Here is a 12,137-nt window from a genome sequence, read left to right on the forward strand (position 1 = left end):
AAAGGAGGGAGAACAGCCAGTTGTAGTGGTGCACATTGGTACCAACGACATAGGTAAAAAAAGGGATGAGGTCCTACGAAACGAATTTAAGGAGCTAGGAGCTAAATTAAAAAGTAGGACCTCAAAAGTAGTAATCTCGGGATTGCTACCAGTGCCATGTGCTAGTCAGAGTAGGAATCGCAGGATAGCGCAGATGAATACATGGCTTGAGCAGTGGTGCAGCAGGGAGGGATTCAAATTCCTGGGGCATTGGAAGCAGTTCTGGGGGAGGTGGGACCAGTACAAACCGGACAGTCTGCACCTGGGCAGGACCGGAACCAATGTCCTAGGGGGAGTGTTTGCTAGTGCTGTTGGTGAGGAGTTAAACTAATATGGCAGGGGGATGGGAACCAATGCAGGGAGACAGAGGGAAACAAAAAGGAGACAAAAGCAAAAGACAGAAAGGAGATGAGGAAAAGTGGAGGGCAGAGAAACCCAAGGCAAAGAACAAAAAGGGCCACTGTACAGCAAGATTCTAAAAGGACAGAGGGTGTTAAAAAAACAAGCCTGAAGGCGTTGTGTCTTAATGCAAGGAGTATCCGTAATAAGGTGGATGAATTAACTGTGCAAATAGATGTTAACAAATATGATGTGATTGGGATTACGGAGACGTGGCTCCAGGATGAGCAGGGCTGGGAACTCAACATCCAGGGGTATTCAACTTTCAGGAAGGATAGAATAAAAGGAAAAGGAGGTGGGGTAGCATTGCTGGTTAAAGAAGAGATTAATGCAATAGTTAGAATGGACATTAGCTTGGATGATGTGGAATCTATATGGGTAGAACTGCAGAACACCAAAGGGCAAAAAACGTCAGTGGGAGTTGTGTACAGACCTCCAAACAGTAGTAGTAATGTTGGGGAGGGCATCAAACAGGAAATTAGAGGTGCATGCAATAAGGGTGCAGCAGTTATAATGGATGACTTTAATATGCACATAGATTGGGCTAACCAAACTGGAAGCAATACGGTGGAGGAGGATGTCCTGGAGTGCATAAGGGATGGTTTTCTAGACCAATATGTCGAGGAACCAACTAGGGGGGAGGCCATCTTAGACTGGGTGTTGTGTAATGAGAGAGGATTAATTAGCAATACCGTTGTGCGAGGCCACTTGGGGAAGAGTGACCATAATATGGTGGAATTCTGCATTAGGATGGAGAATGAAACAGTTAATTCAGAGACCATGGTCCAGAACTTAAAGAAGGGTAACTTTGAAGGTATGAGGCGTGAATTAGCTAGGATTGATTGGTGAATAATACTTGAGGGGTTGACTGAGGATGGGCAATGGCAGACATTTAGAGACCACATGGATGAACTACAACAATTGTACATTCCTGTTTGTTGTAAAAATAAAAAAGGGAAGGTGGCTCAACCGTGGCTATCAAGGGAAATCAGGGATAGTATTAAAGCCAAGGAAGTGGCATACAAATTGGCCAGAAATAGCAGTGAACCTGGGGACTGGGAGAAATTTAGAACTCAGCAGAGGAGGACAAAGGGTTTGATTAGGGCAGGGAAAATGGAGTATGAGAAGAAGCTTGCAGGGAACATTAAGACGGATTGCAAAAGTTTCTATAGATATGTAAAGAGAAAAAGAAGAGTAAAGACAAACGTAGGTCCCCTGCAGTCAGAATCAGGGGAAGTCATAACGGGGAACAAAGAAATGGCGGACCAATTGAACAAGTACTTTGGTTCGGTATTCACGAAGGAGGACACTAACAACCTTCAGGATATAAGAGAGGTCAGAGGGTCTAGTAAGAAGGAGGAACTGAGGGAAATCCTTATCAGTCAGGAAATTGTGTTGGGGAAATTAATGGGATTGAAGGCTGATAAATCCCTAGGGCCTGATGGACTGCATCCCAGAGTACTTAAGGAGGTGGCTTTGGAAATAGCGGATGTATTGACAGTCATTTTCCAACATTCCATTGACTCTGGATCAGTTCCTATCGAGTGGAGGGTAGCCAATGTAACCCCACTTTTTAAAAAAGGAGGGAGAGAGAAAACGGAATTATAGACCGGTCAGCCTGACATCGGTAATGGGTAAGATGATGGAATCAATTATTAAGGATGTCATAGCAGCGCATTTGGAAAGAGGTGACATGATAGGTCCAAGTCAACATGGATTTGTGAAAGGGAAATCATGCTTGACAAATCTTCTAGAATTTTTTGAGGATGTTTCCAGTAGAGTGGACAAGGGAGAACCAGTTGATGTGGTATATTTGGAATTTCAGAAGGCTTTCGACAAGGTCCCACACAGGAGATTAATGTGCAAAGTTAAAGCACATGGGATTGGGGGTAGTGTGCTGACATGGATTGAGAACTGGTTGTCAGACAGGGAGCAAAGAGTAGGAGTAAATGGGGACTTTTCAGAATGGCAGGCGGTGACTAGTGGGGTACCGCAAGGTTCTGTGCTGGGGCCCCAGCTGTTTACACTGTACATTAATGATTTAGACGAGGGGATTAAATGTAGTATCTCCAAATTTGCGGATGACACTAAGTTGGATGGCAGTGTGAGCTGCGAGGAGGATGCTATGAGGCTGCAGAGCGACTTGGATAGGTTAGGTGAGTGGGCAAATGCATGGCAGATGAAGTATAATGTGGATAAATGTGAGGTTATCCACTTTGGTGGTAAAAACAGAGAGACAGACTATTATCTGAATGGTGACAGATTAGGAAAAGGGGAGGTGCAACGAGACCTGGGTGTCATGGTACATCAGTCATTGAAGGTTTGCATGCAGGTACAGCAGGCGGTTAAGAAAGCAAATGGCATGTTGGCCTTCATAGCGAGGGGATTTGAGTACAGGGGCAGGGAGGTGTTGCTACAGTTGTACAGGGCATTGGTGAGGCCACACCTGGAGTATTGTGTACCGTTTTGGTCTCCTAACCTGAGGAAGGACATTCTTGCTATTGAGGGAGTGCAGCGAAGGTTCACCAGACTGATTCCCGGGATGGTGGGACTGACCTATCAAGAAAGACTGGATCAACTGGGCTTGTATTCACTGAGTTCAGAAGAATGAGAGGGGACCTCATAGAAACGTTTAAAATTCTGACGGGTTTAGACAGGTTAGATGCAGGAAGAATGTTCCCGATGTTGGGGAAGTCCAGAACCAGGGGTCACAGTCTAAGGATAAGGGGTAAGCCATTTAGGACCGAGATGAGGAGAAACTTCTTCACCCAGAGAGTGGTGAACCTGTGGAATTCTCTACCACAGAAAGTAGTTGAGGCCAATTCACTAAATATATTCAAAAAGGAGTTAGATGAAGTCCTTACTACTAAGGGGATCAAGGGCGAGAAAGCAGGAATGGGGTACTGAAGTTGCATGTTCAGCCATGAACTCATTGAATGGCAGTGCAGGCTAGAAGGGCTGAATGGCCTACTCCTGCACCTATTTTCTATGTTTCTATGTTTCTATGTTTCTATGTTTCTATGGAGGCTGGTCTGTCCCTGACCCAAAAAAATGTTTAGTGAACATTTAAAAAAAAAATTCCACAGGAACTTACCTGCATGGGGTCCCCTGGAGGTCTTCCAATAGTTTTTTTATTTTTTGCTGTTGTTTTTTTTCAGTGGGCCCGACTCCATCCTCGCCGGCACTTGGGCGGCAAGCGCCTCTGTCGCCGAGAATGAGACCTCCCGCTCGCTGCCACCCAGATTGGCGGTGTATGTCGTCCATTTGCCGCCCGCCAACCTTCGAGGGACCTCGGCGATGAATATCCCGCCCAAAGTACCGTCCGGTACCTCGACGGCCATCGGCAGTTGAAAATCGGCCCCACAGATTTTAACTGCAGCCTATAATGCATTGCCTGGTGTTTGTGTCTCGCAGTTTCTATTAAAATAGAAAATATGTCCAGGTTGTTTTCTAATGTTTGTGGAAATTACGCACAGATCTGGCATCTGCCTTCTCGCTGATCCTGAAAACTAAGGGCATTTTCCGGAGTCCCTGAGCAAAGAAGAAAGTTTCATTCTCTTCCTTGTGAGTACAGAGTGTCAGCTGTGGCTCAGTGGGCAGCACACTCGCTTCGGAGTCAGTAGGTTGTGGGTTTGAGCCCCACTCCAGCGAGGCTAACACTCTAGGGCAGAGCTGAGGGAGTGCTGCACTGTCGGAGTTGCCGTCTTTCAGATGAGACATTAAACTGAGGCCCCATCTACTCTCTCAGGTGCATGTAAAAGATCCCATGGCACTATTTCGAAGAAGAACAGGGGGGTTCTCCCTGGGGCCAATATTTATTCTTCAACCAACATCACTAAGAACAGATTCCCTGTCATTATCATATTGCTGTGTGTGGGAGCTTGCTGTGCACAAATTGGCTGCTGCGTTTCCCACATTACAACAGTGACTACACTCCAAAAGTACTTCATTGACTGTAAAGCACTTTGAGACGTCCAGTGGACATGACAGGTGCTATATAAATGCAAGTCTTTCTTTTTTCCTTCACCAATCGCCTCTATGTACTGTACATAACTTTCTCTTAATCCATTGTCTACTGATGGGGAACTGGTTAAAGAATATGTTTTTTAATGTTGCTCAGATGCCAACACGACTTTACCCTGAACCTCAGCTATTTGTGTGTGATGGTTGCACACGTCCTATGTTTTTTTAATATCTCTTTTCCAACTTCATATTTCTTCCAGTAGCGACTGCACAGAAGCCGATACAGGTGGGGGGCTAAAGGAAGACTAGCCAGAGCGAGGAGAGCCAGGGACAGACATTCTTTGCCACATTGGTGCCGCGATGTGGCCGGGCTGGGAAGCCACCCTGCGTTCGGGCCAGAGACGGATGTGGGTCAGACCGATGTGGAGCCCCGCGGAGGGCAAGGGCCGGGTGTTCTGAAGGGACGTTGAGCCTGAGATGCCAAGGCTGGTCTCTCACAATGACTTGGGTTTGCACAATCCCTTCAGTTCTCTCTCAGGCTAGCTCGGCAGCCAATGAGGCTCTCAGCTTCTGGCATCTCTGTTCCCTCATTGTGCTGCTTAGAATTGTGCAGTTGTTCCTGGAAGAATGGGTTCATTGAAAGGTTTATCTTGTGCACAAGGCTCTGTCAATACAACAGATCGTAAAGAATAGTGACCCCATAGACACAAATATTAATAAATAACATAGATTAAAGAAAGAAAGACTTACATTTACATTGCCTTTAAGTGACTTGATGTGCCAATTTAAGAGAGCACGCATGGCTTTCAGTAAAGGAATCACGAGCTAGACGGAACGGTTGAAGTAGAGGAGTTTAGTTAGCTCTCTGTTTACTCAGACATGCTCTAGAGATCTGTCGTGAAAGCAGAGTCCACAAAGAACCACATGTACTTCAAAACGTAATATCCACCTGCAAGGATCAGGTGGGCTGTGTGGGGAGAACTGTCCAGTTTATTCCCAGTCAATATCCAAAATGGCTGCAAGCCCTCCCTTGCCAGATTTCTGCTTTTGTCAGTTTTTATCGTGTAATCTAACTTTCCACCAGTACCCTTCATAAATAAGCTGGCTGTATGTGTTCCTGATCATCAACTATTGATCCTCACTCAATCGATGTACATTAGGACTGTGCATCCTTCAGTCTGGGTGTCCGTCTGCCTACATCAGTGGTACCCCCCATGACAGTGGCTAAAGAATCGAGACAAAACTGAAAGACATCATTGCTCAGAGTTCCCGACATTGTGGCTCACCCAGCCTGGCTCTGCGTCTCGCACAGTGACAGTGCAGGTCGGAGGTCATCGTGCCGGATCCCTGGTGCTCCTGATTATTCCCGGGTGTTGATTTTAATGGCCAGATAATCGGGGGGTGGGGGGGAGCCACGGGTCAGGTGCTCTGGCCCGCAATGCTCGATTGGCCGATCTGTTCTCCCGGTCAAGTGAGACTCTGCCCCAGGAGAAAGTCCTTGGGACCGAAATTCACCGTCCCTGAAGGGACGGCCACCGCGGGGCTTGGGCGGCCGATAGAAACAATCGATGGCCTGCCGCGGTCGGTGTTTTCCCTATTCAGCTCGGGGGGGGGGGGGGGGGGTTGAGCGGTGCGCACTTTGCCGGAAACGGCAGGGTGAAGCCGTGGTAACGGAAGATTTGTAGCGGTGACGTCAGCAGCGTGCGAGCCACTGAAAAGCGGCCAGGCCAGCGATATTGTGTATCAAATAGGTGGGATTTTTCCCGGCAGTGCCCCCGTGAGGTTTTCCAGTCGGTGCACGAACATGACACCGCTGGAGTTTTGCCGCGATCGGGTCCATTTGTCTTTTGATGGAGTGAGTCCCAGATTTCTACTGTGTGAGAGACTGCCCTTGAGGGCCATGTGTGACGTACTATAGTGAGGGGAAAGTTACAAAGTTCTCTCTATGAATGAGTGAGCTGTAAACAATACAGTTATATCACAAAATGTTGCAGTACAGGGTTATTGTGACAGTGCAGAATGCGAGGATATTAACTTTGATAAAGCCACTCTGCTACCTCAATAGCAATACTTGCGATAAGATATGACTACAGGAGATCCCTCACAAATGATTAGCCAAACAATTGGGTATACATTTTCTATAAACCACTCACGCTACTCAGATATTGCTAATGGTTGCATTTTATGCTCTAGCGTGTAGATTGTCATGTATGTAGACCATGTATACTAACTGTAGAGGGCACTGCGGTGGGAGACCTGAGGGTCACCTGCATAGGTGTGCAGGGCCCAGTATAAAAGGCTGCCCACCATGCTTGTTCCTCACTCTGGAGTTACAATAAATGGGACTAAGGTCACAACAGCTGAAGTACAATATTAGACCTCGTGGAGTCATTCATAAGAGTATTAAAGACTTAACAACTGGCGACGAGATTACGAACTTTCACGCAAAAATGACGAACGTTGGTACATTAGAAAAGTTCTCAGAGGGTGAAGATTGGGAAGACTTTACGGAGCAGCTCCATCAATATTTTGTAGCAAACGACCTGGCAGGCGATGATGCGGCCACGCTGGCAGATAAACGCAGAGCTATCCTGCTGACCAGTTGTGGGCCCGCGGTCTACGGCCTCGTCAGGGCCTTGCCTGCACCAGAGAAAACAACGACCAAGTCATACGAGGAGCTGAAAGTTCTAATTCGGGACCAACTCAAACCGAAGGAGAACATCCTCACGACCAGGCATCGATTTTATACACACCACCGCCCCGAGGGCCAGGAAATCGCGAAATACGCTGCCGACCTCAGGAGGCCGGCAGGAACGTGTGAATCCACTGATGTGTTGCGAGATGTCTTCGTAATTGGCATCAGTTATGAGGCCCTTCTTCATAGGCTACTGGCTGCTGAAACCACCATCACTCTGCAGAAAGCCAACAGCATCAGCCAGGCGTTCATGCAGCTCCAAGCAGATCAAACCCGGCAAGTACTGTAAATAGAATGGCGCCTTTCACAGGCAGAACTGTTGAACGTGAATCTGCTCAGGGCAGAGCGTACGGGCCCCCGAGTCCTTTAACTCAGAGTCCTCCGAGGGGTGCAAACGTAAGTTGAGTAGCACCATGCTGGCATTGCGGAGGTAATCACAGGGCTCATCAGTGTCGGTTCAGAGACTGTGTGTGCAAAGGGCCACCACCAGCGAATGTGCAAAAGAGCTGTGACTCACCATGTGGAAGAGGAGTCAGCAGATGGCTGTGAATCCAGCGCGGATTACGAGGAGATGGCTAGAGAGGCAGCTCAGTCCCAGGACCAAGTGTATGGAGTACATACCTGCACCACAGATTGTCCACCAGTGATAATGGAAGTTGAGATAAATGGCATTCCAGTCTTCATGGAAGTGGACATGGGGGCGAGTCAGTCAGTAATGGGCCAGGAAGCCTTTGAGAGGCTATGGAACGATCAAGCTGAACAACCCAAGCTGGTCCCGGTTCAGGCAAAGCTGCGCACCTACACCAGGAACTGATATCAGTTGTTGGTCGTGCAGATGTAAGTGTATCCCATGATGGCGTGGTGCACAATTTACCATTGTGGATTGTTTCAGGTGATGGACCAACCCTACTTGGAAGAAGATGGATGGGGAAGATTCATTGGAACTGGGAAAACTTCATCCCTCCAGCGATCGATGTCCCCCGTGCTCAGAGGCAGAGCAAGCCCCCACCTTCGGTTGGACCAGGCACAGGAGAGCAGATCCATGCAGCCCCCGAGGCACAGACCGCTCATCACGGCTGCGTGGTGATGATCTGGCCGAGGCGACCCGAACACACCTTCCCGGTTTCAGTGGCCGGACTCCTGGAGAGGAAGATTGGATCCGAGGGCACCTTCCCAGCTTAAGTGGCAGAATCCCTGGGAAAGAAGATCACGGCAGTCGACATCATGGACAGGGAAAAGATGGCGTCCAAACCACAAGGTGCAGCGCTAATGGAGCAACGACACGTGGTTCTACGCAAGGAAGACGATTGGAGTAAAAGTAGTAAGGCCATTTTAAAGGAGGCCAGCAACCTGTCATTTTTGAATGAACTGCTTGAAATTGGTAACCAATGTAAAAGTCCAGCTGTAACGAGCAAAATGTTGTTGATGCAAATTGCAATCAGCCAATGTAGCGGGCGAACACCTAACGAACACCTAACGGTCGTATACAGGTCCAGCGGGCTACCCAATACTGTAGCCTGCGTCCCCGGGACTAGAACGATGGATCATAAAGTGTCCCCACAGCTGACAGAAGTAGACAAGCCACAGAGTAAACGATCCCCGGAGAGCAGAGGCACTGGTAGCGATACCCTGCCTCAGATTGGTTTAACATTGCAGGCACCCGATGGCATGAACCCCCACGGGCCAGAAACAGTAAACTGCGCCTATGCTCGAAGTCGGCTACCGTCGCCCATCACCCGGGTGGAAAAGGCGCAGCCCACAAACCCACTCGCCACCACGGCAATGCCCAAGAGCGAAGGGTCACCCGCAATGGCTCCTCCGAACGGGAACTGGACCAGCCAAGATCCCAAACTAGAGAGTGTTCACAATGGTGCCCTCAAGGAAAGCGAGTCAGCAGTCCCCTGCGAACTGCTGGACAAGACGAGGCAGCCCCACCTTCTCTTAGACAAAACGCTCACTCGCTCAGACCGCTTCCCAGGGAGCAGCAGCGACACTGTGCAAACGAAAAGGACAGGGAGGTCACAGACACATCAGCTGTCTTTGGGCCTGCCCGACACTAGGAGTAACGGCAAGAGCCCTGAGCTCCGGCAACTCGAGCAAAATGAGCTCACCTCGCCCACAGACCCACTAGCATGGGGCGCTGCACTGCCACCAGACAATCCGGATCTCATCCGGCCGTGCTGGAACTAGACTGTCCTTGTGTACCTGTACTGATATACCTGTACTGATCATGTAAATGTACCACACAAAAAGAAACGCAACTGTAATCCACCCAACAAATGTACCAAGATGTAAATGTAAAACCCATGTGATGAACTTGAATGCAACTTGCGTGTAATGGGCCATTAGCCTGATCTCTGTGTGGGGGGGAGAATGGAGTAGTCATGGACTCACAACCAGAAACCACGGGGACCTCCACTGGCAACAAATCTCACTACCAACCCACCCATGACTACTCCAATACTAGACTCATGGAATCAGTCATAAGAGTATTAAAGACATAACATAGATCATTCTTGTTCTTTGCTGCTGAGGTGTTTTTGGGCGAAATTTGAGTATAGCATCGGCAAGATCAGACTACTGAGAAAGCCATGTATCTCTATGGACTGCAGATCCATTGAAATGGCAGTATGAGGATGTAATCCTGCCGAGCTAGAGCTGCAAAAGAAATGTTTCTTGGTGTGGAATTTGGGGCCATGTTTGTGTTCCTCTCAGAAATTCCAGGCACATAATCCTCCTGCCCACAGATGGGAAGCAGATTATGATGCCATGCAAAGGAGGCTGGTAATATGGCACATGACGTATTTCCCTCCATTTGCACCCGAGCAATGCTGGACACAACGGAGGCCTCCGAGGCCCTGGCATATAACATTGCTAAGGCCCTTGGAGGGAAGAATTTAAAATATCTAGTGAGCTCAGTCTTGAAAATGTCAATTGACCTAACATCCATCACCTCTTCTGTGCTCCACACCGTCCATCACTGTCTCCAGCTCCATATGGTTCTCCTTGCACCTCTTCCACCAGCCTCCTTCCAAACTCCTTCCAAACTCCTTCCCCCCTCAGGGCCTTGCTGCAAACACTGGCCTTAACAGGCCAAGGAGCAGCTGGCTTGTTAGAAACCCTTACCTACATGCTGAATTTCTCAGCGGTCATAACGCTCAACTTAAGACAGCCACGCCACTGAAAAATCCCCTTTGGACGGGTTCATTAGCGCTGGAACCTATTTGTTCACTTTTGGAGCTGAGTATGGGATGGCCCAGCCATGAAAAAATGTCAGCGCTAGTGTCCCCAAAAAAGGTGGGGGGGAGCACCAGCTTTCCAGTGGGGCTGAAATTTCAGGAAACTTGTATTTGTGGCCCTCAGATATCCAGGCAGGGTTTGCACAGTGGATGCCAGGCATGGCTCGGCAGAAGGACGTGACATTAGGTGTGGGGCCTGATTGCCATCATTATAATATTAAAATCTGACCTGCGCTGATCTCTCGCTGCGGATTTCCTTGCCCCAGGATTGGACTCTGCAGGCTTGCTCGCCCAATCACCCAGCGCCTGATGAGGCTCAATGCTGTCGGAGGCACCTCACAACATTAGCACTAGGACCCTGTGGGATCCAGGGCAAGGACGGGGAAAGGGGACTGGGCTAGGTCGCTCCAGTTAAAGAGCTAGCAGTAGGCACGATGGGCCGAATGGCCTGCTGTAGCTTTTATCATTCAGCTCAATGGACCCAAGTTTCCACATGATTTGCGCCTGATTTTTAGGAGCAACTGGTGGAGAACGGACTATCTTAGAAATTGCAATTCTCCACATTTTTTTTTCTGCAGTTCTAGTCAGGTAGAACAGTTCTACTTTGGAACAGAATTTTTTCTTCAAAAGGGGGTGTGTCCGGCCACTGATGCCTGATTTCAAAGTTTCCACAGTGAAAACGTACTCCAAACTAACTTAGAATGGAGCAAGTGAAGATTTTTGTAGAACTGAAAAAACCTGTTCTACACATTAAAAAAATCAGGCGCAGGTTACAAATTAGGCGTCCAGAACGGGGAGGGGGGGGAGGGGGGGAAGGGAAGTCATTAAATTCTACAATAAATTCTTAGTTATACTTATACAAATATTATACAAATAATTCCAACCTGAATAAACATTTATAAGCAAAGAAAAGATTAAATAAACCATGTTCCTACCTGTGTGAAAGTTCTTCAGGCAGGCCTTTAGGAAGCGGTTTGCCGTCGGGACCGAAGGCTGAACGGGCCGGGCCCGAGATTTCGGGCAGGGCCCGTCCCCAGCACCAGAGGTAGGTGGCGTTGGGTCGGGTCGGGGAGAGAGGTTCGGTTCGGGTCGGCGGGGGAGGGAGGGAGAGAGGGGGAGAGAGGGAGAGAGGGAGGGGGAGGGGGAGGGAGGGAGAGAGGGAGAGAGGGAGGGAGGGAGAGAGGGATGGGGAGGGAGGGAGAGAGGGAGGGGGAGGGAGGGAGAGAGGGAGAGAGGGAGGGAGGGAGGTCAGGTCGGGGAGGTGGAGGTCAGGTCGGGGAGGGGGAGGTCAGGTCGGGGAGGGGGAGGTCAGGTCGGATCCAGTCCGGGGGCGAGAGTAGAGTCGGGTGGGAGCGGGAGCAGCAGCGGCGGACGCAGACGGGTTGAGTCGGGTCCGGTCCGGTCGGGGGGGTGGAGGGGGGGGGTACGGAAGCAGGAGCGGCAGCGACAGGCGGGTCGAGTCCGGTCCAGTCGGGGGCTCGGGGGGGGAAAGCAGGAGCGGGAGTCAGCAGGAAGCAGGAGCTGGCCATAGGAGGAGCCTTATTCACACAGCCCCAGTGAGGCCATTGGGCCAGGGCTAGGGGCTGCGTGCTACGGGCCCCTCCCACACAGTTTCGGGCGCCTGGAGCTACTGCACTTGCGCGCCCACTGTAGCGCGCATGTGCAGAGGTCCCGGCACTGTTTTCGGTGCAGGGACCTGGCTCCGCCCCCTACAGCTCCTGCTGTGCCGCGCCGAGGGCCAGAGGACCTGCAGAGAGGTGGAGAATACGGAGGGTTTTTTTAGGCGCACTTTGTGGCGCGAA

The sequence above is a fragment of the Pristiophorus japonicus genome, chromosome 21 (genome assembly GCF_044704955.1).
Source record: "Pristiophorus japonicus isolate sPriJap1 chromosome 21, sPriJap1.hap1, whole genome shotgun sequence".
Classification (NCBI taxonomy): Eukaryota; Metazoa; Chordata; class Chondrichthyes; family Pristiophoridae; genus Pristiophorus; species Pristiophorus japonicus.